Raw genomic sequence first — 9055 nt, 5'->3', positions numbered from 1 at the left:
TTTCTCTTTGTAATCAGCAAATCCTCCAGAAAGCCACCGGCACTGTAGTCACATCGGGACTTGTCTTAGCAAAGGAGTTTTCCCTGCTGCCATAGAGCATCACAGGCTGATGTACCCTGTAAAAACTGTAACTTGTTTTTACATTTTTGGGCTTTGGGGGGGGGGAGTTCGAATCCCACCCGAGCCACCGAGGGCAGCTTTGGTCCTGAGCCCGATAAACATATGGGAGGCTCGTGGCAGGAAGGAAGGATCCGGTGTAAAAACACCTGGCAGATCCACACGTTCTGCTGCGGCGACACCTGAAGGGACAAGGTTTGAAATCATCTGTTTAAAAGATCTGACTCTGAAATTTGCATCAGAAACCACAGGAACCGTGCAATCAGCAGGGATCAGTGATAATGTTCGTGATTGCCTCCATAAAAGACAAATGAACACACGCTGGTTCACACAGAAACAATATGATCAGATGATTTCTGTATTTAATTAAAATTTGTGTTTGCAGATAACAGCCGTGGCTCAAATGACACTGCACCTCAGGTGATCAGAAAATATTAGTATTTGAAGTAGTTCCACCTCCAACAGATACAATAGTACAATGCTGCTTAAAATGTGGATCATCTCTAATACAACATTAAACTTGCTGCATGATGAGCATCTTTACTTTTACTTTTACTGTAAGTAACACTTCTGTATTCATGAATTAATATACTGAATACTGACTTCTTCTCCTCCTCTTCCTCCTCCCTCTTGTTTTTTTTTTTTGTCTACCTGCTGGTTCTTGTTGAATTCCTTCACCTCGCAGCCTCTCATTATTCCTCCACAACAAACCAGGTGTCTGTGAGATGTTTGTGCTCAGGTGGAACATCTACAGCCCATGTTTTCTCCGTCCGTTGGCTTTTTTTTTCTGCTCCACTTCCACCTCTCCTCCACCCCGCGGGGCACAAACAACCCCGGCAACAAGCGGCAGTGTCGAAAGGGGACTGGATGGTTGCATCTGTGACTCCACAAGGAGCGGCTCATCTGATTGGTGCTCGTGTCATTGTGTCAGCGGGATAACTGGGACGAGCGAGACTCTGACCTTGTGCTCCTTCGTGAACTAATGACCTAAGTCTCACGTCCTTTGGATTTGACAGCTGTTTGGTTCTGTCGACTTTGAATTCTTCGCGCCTTCAGGCGCGTATCTTTGAACGCCCACCTTCCTCTTTGAACTTTCCTGTCATCAAAAAACTAAAATAATCCAGTTAGCTCCGGCGGTTGTGATGCCTGCTCACACGGTGGCTCGGTCGAGAGCACTTTCTGTCAGTGGAAGCAGGTCACGCTCAGAAGAGCCCGAGCACACATCCAAACAAACCCGACAGCTGATATGATAGCTCACCTGCACTGGGTCACAGTGAGACTCCTGCCTGCAGCTGTCACACTAATTCACACGCATCACTTGTTGTATATACTTAAAATATGTGTTCATACGCATTGGCGACTGGTACACACTGTAAAGCTGAGGCTCAGTTGTGTTGCTGTTCGGTCATAAATGTATCAATTAGTCCAGTGTGTCAGAATCGGGCCTCTGGGGTTTTACCAGTTCCTGTTAATGATGCCAGTGTGTTTTTTTTTCCACACAGTTGTTTGTTTGCAAAAACTTCACTTTCAAACTTTGCACCTTTGCTGCAGGACACTCATCAGCCATTAATATTTGAGCGATTAAGCAGAATCAATAGTGGCGCTGGTCAGGTCCCATAAACCAAACTAGGTTTTAGTCTATGCTAAGGTTGTGGATCAACATCACCATCCTTAGAGCCACACAAGTAGCGATGAAGGGATTATGAGATAATGGGCCCCAGAGGACCCCTGTTCTAGCTTAGTAGCTGCAGACTTGACGGCACAAGCATGAAAGCAGTGACACTTGTTTCTTTGTTTGAGGTTTTCAATAGGAGCTTGGACTGAAACTCTTGACTCACCAATAAAACTATATTATTAGTCACATCACAAACACTTTGGGCTTTTGGCCCTGTCTCGTCCTTTTGGTCTTTCAGTCTGTACCCAAGAGTCATGTTGGGTCATTTAACCTTAAATTCAATTACAAACATGGAGATCTCATCCAGACTGTTTCCCCTTGTTTCAGTTCTTTAGGTTTGGCTATAGCTTCCAATTCAACTCTAAGGGACAAAGCAGGAAGTACGCTTTCATCTCAAAATGCAGTGTGATCCTGGGGGGGGCCAACGCAGCACAGCGACTTGAGCTATTTATAACAAACAGTGTGATCAATCAGAAAACAGCAGAACTGGGGCAGAAAGGGAAGAAGACGGAGCTGGTTCTGAATGTGAATGAGCAGTGAGGAGATGCACCGTCAAGTCTGGCGTGAGATCCTGATCGATGTCGGCATGTCGTGTCTCCTGGACTGAACTGTCTCTGCCTCACTGATCAAAAGCTCTTTGAATTCACTGAAGCCGAATCCCTCACAGCTTCAGACAGCGACTGATGCTCAACGCCGCTCACTGAATATAAGGAAAACCCAGCCTTCGGAATTTCTTATATGCACGGGTTCACTGGATGCACGAGTCAACATCAAAGAACAAGAAAAATGACTTTCAGCCCTGTGAAGAGCATCAGTTACTGGAGAAAGTACAGTGTAGTTAAACCAAATTAACAAATTGTTTGCTAGATGGTGTAAAACACTGGTAAAACTGGATGAAAAGAAGATTTTTGAACAATTTGGTACCTGTGCAAAGGCTTTAATTCATACATATTTAGTCACAAAATAATCTCCTAGTGTTGAATTGCATTTTTAGTGCTCAGATTTAAAAAAAAAATGTCGTATTAATGCTCCATGATGCTACTTGCTAATCATCACCTTCTAGGGAAAAATGCTTTACAAACCACAATGAAATTCAGTGCATTTTCAGATTAGTTTATTTAATGGACCAACAGTTACAACAACAGCAACCAAAAGTCTGAATATGATATGATGCAGCTCTTTGATCAGATGACCTGAATGGAAGCCTCATCATCCTGCAGTGAGCACATTGTCTTCATGTCAACACAGCTTAGTCTCCCACTGCACGCTACGTTTAACCCCGTTAGCCGCTGCTGCTGCAGGCCTCAAGTCGCACACAGCTACAGCTGCGGAAGGTTGCTCCGCCTCCCATCATGCAAAATCACTGTAAGGGGACGCACACGTAATCACAATGCACATTCAGCTAATAAAAATATGGTCAGAGAGTGTATAAAATAAAGTTATACTCTAATATTAACATCGCTTTCACCACTGAGGAAAATTCAGTACCAGTAAATAGAGAGTTTGGTCTGCAGGTTGATTCAAGTGTTATTATGCCAAAGAATGGAGAGGTATCAGCTTCATGGCCGTAGTTATAAGATTTATAACGTAAACACTCAAAAATACCTGATTGCAACCGAGCAGGCAGTGGTTACGTTGGGTTTGAGCACACGGCTTTAATCACTGCTTAATTAATGTTAGGTACATAATGACAGCAGGAAGTTGCCTCACACTGATCTTCATTCTCCTGTGGGAGAATCTTTATATGTGCGTTCAAGGCTTCTAACTTTAGTCACATCTCCAGCCAGACACAGCTGTAGTATAACAGTGCAGCTTGAATTTCAAATATTCAACATTTGAAACTTTTGTACATAAGTGTACATTCAGCTGCGAAATAAGTCTGTTTTGTCTGTTAAGGCATCTGTGTGGTTTATAAAGATGCAGAAGTTTAGGGTGTAAATGTACATTAATGCTTTTAAACTTCCCTCTGACTTCTCTATATTCAAATATTTCTCTGCTCCTAGCTGAAAAACTCCCCCAGATGACGTCACCTAGAGGAGTTTTTCATCACTAGCAGTTCAGATGATGTCATCGGTGGGAGCTTTGGAAAAAGAACGTAACAAGATACCTATCATCTGAACTGAAGCTTCCCCCTAGTGATGTCATCTGGAGGGATTTTTCTGCTCGAAGTAGAGTCATATTTGAATGTAGCTGCTGATACGGGTAATAGGATTGGTGGAGCTGGATGGCAGTGGCCTTCGCAGGGCAGGTTTTATTTCTGTGCCTGAGGCAGAAGCTGAAGGCAGATCATTAATCCCCACTCTGATGTCTGACCACAGCAAAAACACAAAACACAAAGACGCTTCACTTATTCCCGTGTACGATTGAAGCAAAACCGAAACAAGTAACATGCATCACGATTGTCATTGATGTTTCCTGCCACAGTGAGCCAGGACGCCTCGGGCCGAGCGATGCGTGACTGACCTTCACGGCGAGCAAGCTGCAGCCTGTACTGTATGATGTTACTAGGCCGTTCAATTCGTGGAACCACACGTAAAGATTTTTACTGTGTTGAAGTCATTTGTCACAAACAAGTGTCACAAAGTCCTATTCATCGCACTGCTTTTAATGGTTCAATACTAAACGAGAATTACCACTTTTCCACTAAGGCAGTTTGAGGTCTTGTTTGGAGCTGGTGTCTAATTTAAAAACCAGGGAACCAATGTGAGAACAGTGTGAGGGAGCAAAAGCCATCAATGTGCTTCGAATTGATTTCCACAGCCTCATGAAACTAATGAAAAACATTAGCATAATCAAAAAGCTTTTGCACAATGATGGAGACATAATGACGATGTGTGAAGACAGTTTACACTTACATGCACCGACAATAAGCAAACAAACGTTCTCACAGAAGTGTATGAAAATGGATTTTCAGAAAAAAAACTCACCTCATTAGTGATGGGAATGTTGTAAAAGTAGGATTTTGCAGCTGTGACTAATAAAGGCTGTTGAGCTGAGTCGAGCTGATGAGACACACTCGGCTCGTCTGGACCATTTCCTCTTTACTTTACAGCAACATTGGACCTTAATGAGGGGCTTTAAATTCATGTTTCCTGTTTTCTAGGATCACAAGAAATCCCTCATTTAGCATTATAACACTCTGAAAGGTTGGTAAATGAAAAAAGTATTTGGTGTTTGATTATGTTTTCCGTAGTAATTATGCTTTTTGTTCTGTGTTTTACCAGTGAAATTTGGATGGTTGATTTTTCCTCAAAGGCTAATTATTCAAAAATATTAAGGCTTTTCGACTAAACCTTTATTTTTTTTTTGTCCTTTCGGTTTATCCCGTGAGCTCAGTGTCGCCACAGCGGATCATTGTCCACATGTTGATTTGGCACAGTTTTTACGCCGAATGCCCTTCCTGACGCAACCCTCCCCAAATTCTACCGGGCTTCGACCAGCACTGCGCAGCTGGGGAGGGGAATGGGCTGTTAGGGGGTTCAGTGTTTTGCCCGGAGACACTTCGACATGTAGCCAGGGCCGGGGATCAAACCACTGACCCTATGGCCTTTACCAACTGAGCTACAGCCGCCCCGGCTACAGCGTTTTCGACTGAACCTAATGGCCTGTTAATGAATCAGTTATCGCAGGGAGTAGATTACTTTCTATTTAAAAATGAAATATTTTTATTTACTTTTTACAAAAATTTGTAATATAAGCAAGATACAGTGTATAACTTCAATTAATACATAAACTCTTGATTCCCACCAAGCACATGAACATTTGTATTATAATTCTAACTCAATCATTCATTGACTGTTTACACACAAGTTCCAGATTTTTTCACACATGCAGACTTAATAACATCAATATTAATACACCAAATAGAACAGTTAGAGCGTTGACGTTAACACACACTGTCTAGTCCTCCAGCAGAACTTTAAGTCTAACACAGTTCCTTTCTCACACAGGCAACAAGCTCCACAGATGGCAGAGCTCAGCAGGTCGACCCGGCTGGAAACTGGATCCTGCTGCGGGAAAGCTGGGAGGTCAAAAACACAAAGCTCCACCAGGATGCGGAACCACGCTGGTCTGTGAGACACACACCAGAGTCTTTGAGGTTCTGTGAAAAACCGTGTTTACAGTGATTTGATGAGATTATTTAGTTCGTCTTAATATTGTTAGAAATGTTGTTTTTTTTTAACCTGCATGTGAAGGTTGAGGGCGTCATTGAAGTCATGAGTCATGATAATTCATTCTCATAGGATCATGAATATCTGTACGAGTTATTTTAAGGACAGACTTTGTTACAGAGCTGCGCTGTGAGCACTGATCAAAACAAACTTAGTGTGAAGAAGATAAAAAAAGGGTAAAAAGTCATTAAAAGGTGCAGTTTGTGGTCACAGCCCATAAAAAACAAACCGATTATCCAGTTTCTAGGTTACAATATTTTCCAGCAACACAAACTGCCTCCTACAGACAATGACATCACTATTTCAGAGCCATTCTCCCGAATTAAGTTCTATGGAGAATCGATGCCACTCTGCGTCTCTGCTTACAGGGAACATATGGAGCCATGAGACGGGAGGATCACTTACACTGCCTATGTTCACCCTGTTTTATAAACTGGATTAAAAGCGATCGAGCCACATTTACAGTTAGTGGCCCCCTAAATGCGTGAATGCTCAGCGCACAACACCCTGGTTTCAGCCGAGGACTGTAGCATTTAGAGAAAGTAATTTAGCATTTTAGCGAATTTAGTGACGAAACGATTAATCAGCTCTCTCAGTTCGACCCCGGCCCTGTGCACAAATCCAGCTCCCTGGACTAATGCTTTGGTGTGAGGTAACTTGATCTGAGACCCTCCCAACACCCTTTGGGATGTGGAAGGGTTTTTACCACCTGAAACCAGTGTTGGACCTCACTAATTCAGGACTGTCCACAGCAGGTTTTGAGATCTGAAGAGTTGAAGAAATATGTCTCATATCAGTTTTAATTTTCTAAACCCCACTGAAAATGCACGTAGTGTTTTTTCAACGTGGCTCCATGAACCAGTGAGACCAGTGCTGCCAACTGGCCTTTATTTGTCTCTGTGTGGATGAAAGATGTGCTGTACTGCGACAAAACCACTAGGCTCAGTGTTTTATAGCACTGATCCTTTTCAATAACTCCTCTGGAATCTATAGATTAAGCTACATACTTTATTGGCACCAGCTTCACATTGACACAAAAAATTAACAAACAGAAAAAACAAATTGATAATAATAATGAATAAGTTAATGTAAACTCTTTGAGCGACTCTCTAGGAGCAGGTGATCGTATTTCTGCAACAGGAGGCTGAACTCTTTGTTGTTGGGAGTGTGAATATTGCCCATGGAAACCAGGACTTCGTACAACAACACAGAACCCAGAATAAATCATCCGGCTGGTTCTCAGTTACCACAGAGCATTAGCTGCGTGCCTGTCATACTCCACCTGGTTCCCATTCCTTCAGTGTCCATTCTGAAATAAAACAGCCTGGGAAGTGTTTTCCATGCCTGATCCCAGAGGTTGCTTTCCGGGTTAAAGATCCTTTGTGTGTGTGTGTGTTTGTGCAGTTGCTTGTTCAGTGCAAAGGCTGAATCTTTCTACTGATGCTGAACATTTTTGTTCAGTGAAGATGAGATACACAGGTCCAACTCACCGCTCCTCAGGGTAAAATAAACCACAGGAGCCATTAAGCTTATCACGTCACATGTGTTGTTTTTTTTTTTTTAATTAAACGGAGGGATTTTCGCTCACGTCCCTGTTCTACATCAGGTCTCCTAGAAACCAGGCAAAGAAAATAAAGCTACCAGTGATTGTTAGCCAACAGCTAACCCTTAGCTCAACTAGTAACCACAGATTTCATGTTTTGGATTGCGGTGTCTCGTGTATGTCGGGATACTACAATACTGAGAAAATATTGAGAAATACTTGTAGTCGTTTCAAATCCTTAGCAGCTGCGACGCAAAGCAACCAGAAAGGTAAACAGCCACCGCATTCACATCTGCTCTAAATAGACTCTGGGGCTTCCACATTGAAAAAATCTGCCTGCGGTAGAAGCAGGTAAACACACACAAACACACACACACACACACACACACACACACACACACACACAGCTCTGAGACATGGAGCTAAAAAAAGGAAATACATTTCATATTTGACATGCAGCTTTGCAGCAGGGTTTTACATCTTCCCACATGCATGTGTGCTGTATCCCCCCCCCACACACAGCTTCCCTTAAAATCTACATCTTCTGCTGGATTATGGGGGCTGCTGGGTGACCAGACACGGTTGCCTGGCAACCCCGTCTGCATGTGAGGTTGTGACTGATGGGATCGTGGCGCATTCGCTCAGGAGATGCCAGCGTGTTTGTGTGGAGAGAGAGGCAACGAGGGGAAGTCCTCAGTCCACGTTAGCAAAAGATCAAATACACAAAGTGATGAACATTGCTTCATACATGTATGAATGAGAATCTGCAGCCGAACCTTAAATCCATGAAGGTAACATGGTCACAAAAATAATAAAGAGAAGGAGAAATGAAAAACCTAACATAAGCCCGGGGACATTCATTTAAACATGTCAGCTGTTCATTTTGCACGATGACAACGTTTCATGCATCACTCGATTAACATGCAGTGAGAGTGTGTTGTCAAGCTGTGGAGCCGTTGAGTTGCGAATTGCACTCAAGCTGATGAAAAGGCCTGTTGGTCACATCAAGGTCTCTGAAGGAAGCTGCAGATCATAAAAAGCCCATTTCGAGTGAAGGGAGAGGTAGTGGTTCCTGGGTTTACGTGTTTTTAGTAGGTGTATTATCCGAAAAATGTTACTCTATTAGGAATATATAGAAAGAATAAAGTAGAAAGTTGTCCACTGTCCGCTTTTCTGTGGTGAATCGTGTGCTGAGTGAAGCAGCTATCGCTCCTCACTCACTGAACCTGTGAGGCTGCTCCCACCAGGCACAAACCATCAGCCTTTACTGGCACTAAAGCTCCTGCTCTAATCAAACCAACACTAAGTCCATGGAAGCTGGCAACAACAGAGTCGGCCCACGGAGAGGCTAAGTTATTGTTGTGCTAACAGGGGATACGGGACAGAATAACCCAGCTTACACAAGTGATAAAAGGAGGAAACTCCCCCTGTGTTCATCCCCCTGCAGCCAAACTCACCCCTCCCTCCATCCAGGTGCAGTGCTGGGGTGGGGGTGCATGTGGAACCTGAATGGATGGAGGCATGTGGGAAACCCGAGCACTGACAACA

The 9055-nt window shown here is 43.3% G+C and overlaps 1 long non-coding RNA gene across 1 annotated transcript; it reads left to right on the top strand.

Annotated features, from left to right (window-relative positions):
- Window positions 1–222: 222 nt before the first annotated feature.
- On the top strand, window positions 223–925 carry LOC137132419 (uncharacterized). The gene is made up of 3 exons (XR_010915115.1): window positions 223–312; window positions 503–537; window positions 803–925. It is a non-coding gene; the product is annotated as an uncharacterized lncRNA (long non-coding RNA).
- The last annotated feature ends 8130 nt before the right edge of the window (window positions 926–9055 follow it).

This window comes from Channa argus, chromosome 9 (genome assembly GCF_033026475.1).
Source record: "Channa argus isolate prfri chromosome 9, Channa argus male v1.0, whole genome shotgun sequence".
Classification (NCBI taxonomy): Eukaryota; Metazoa; Chordata; class Actinopteri; order Anabantiformes; family Channidae; genus Channa; species Channa argus.
The sequence above is the reverse complement of the archived record's forward strand: the minus strand, read 5'-3'. Positions and strand labels throughout refer to the sequence as shown.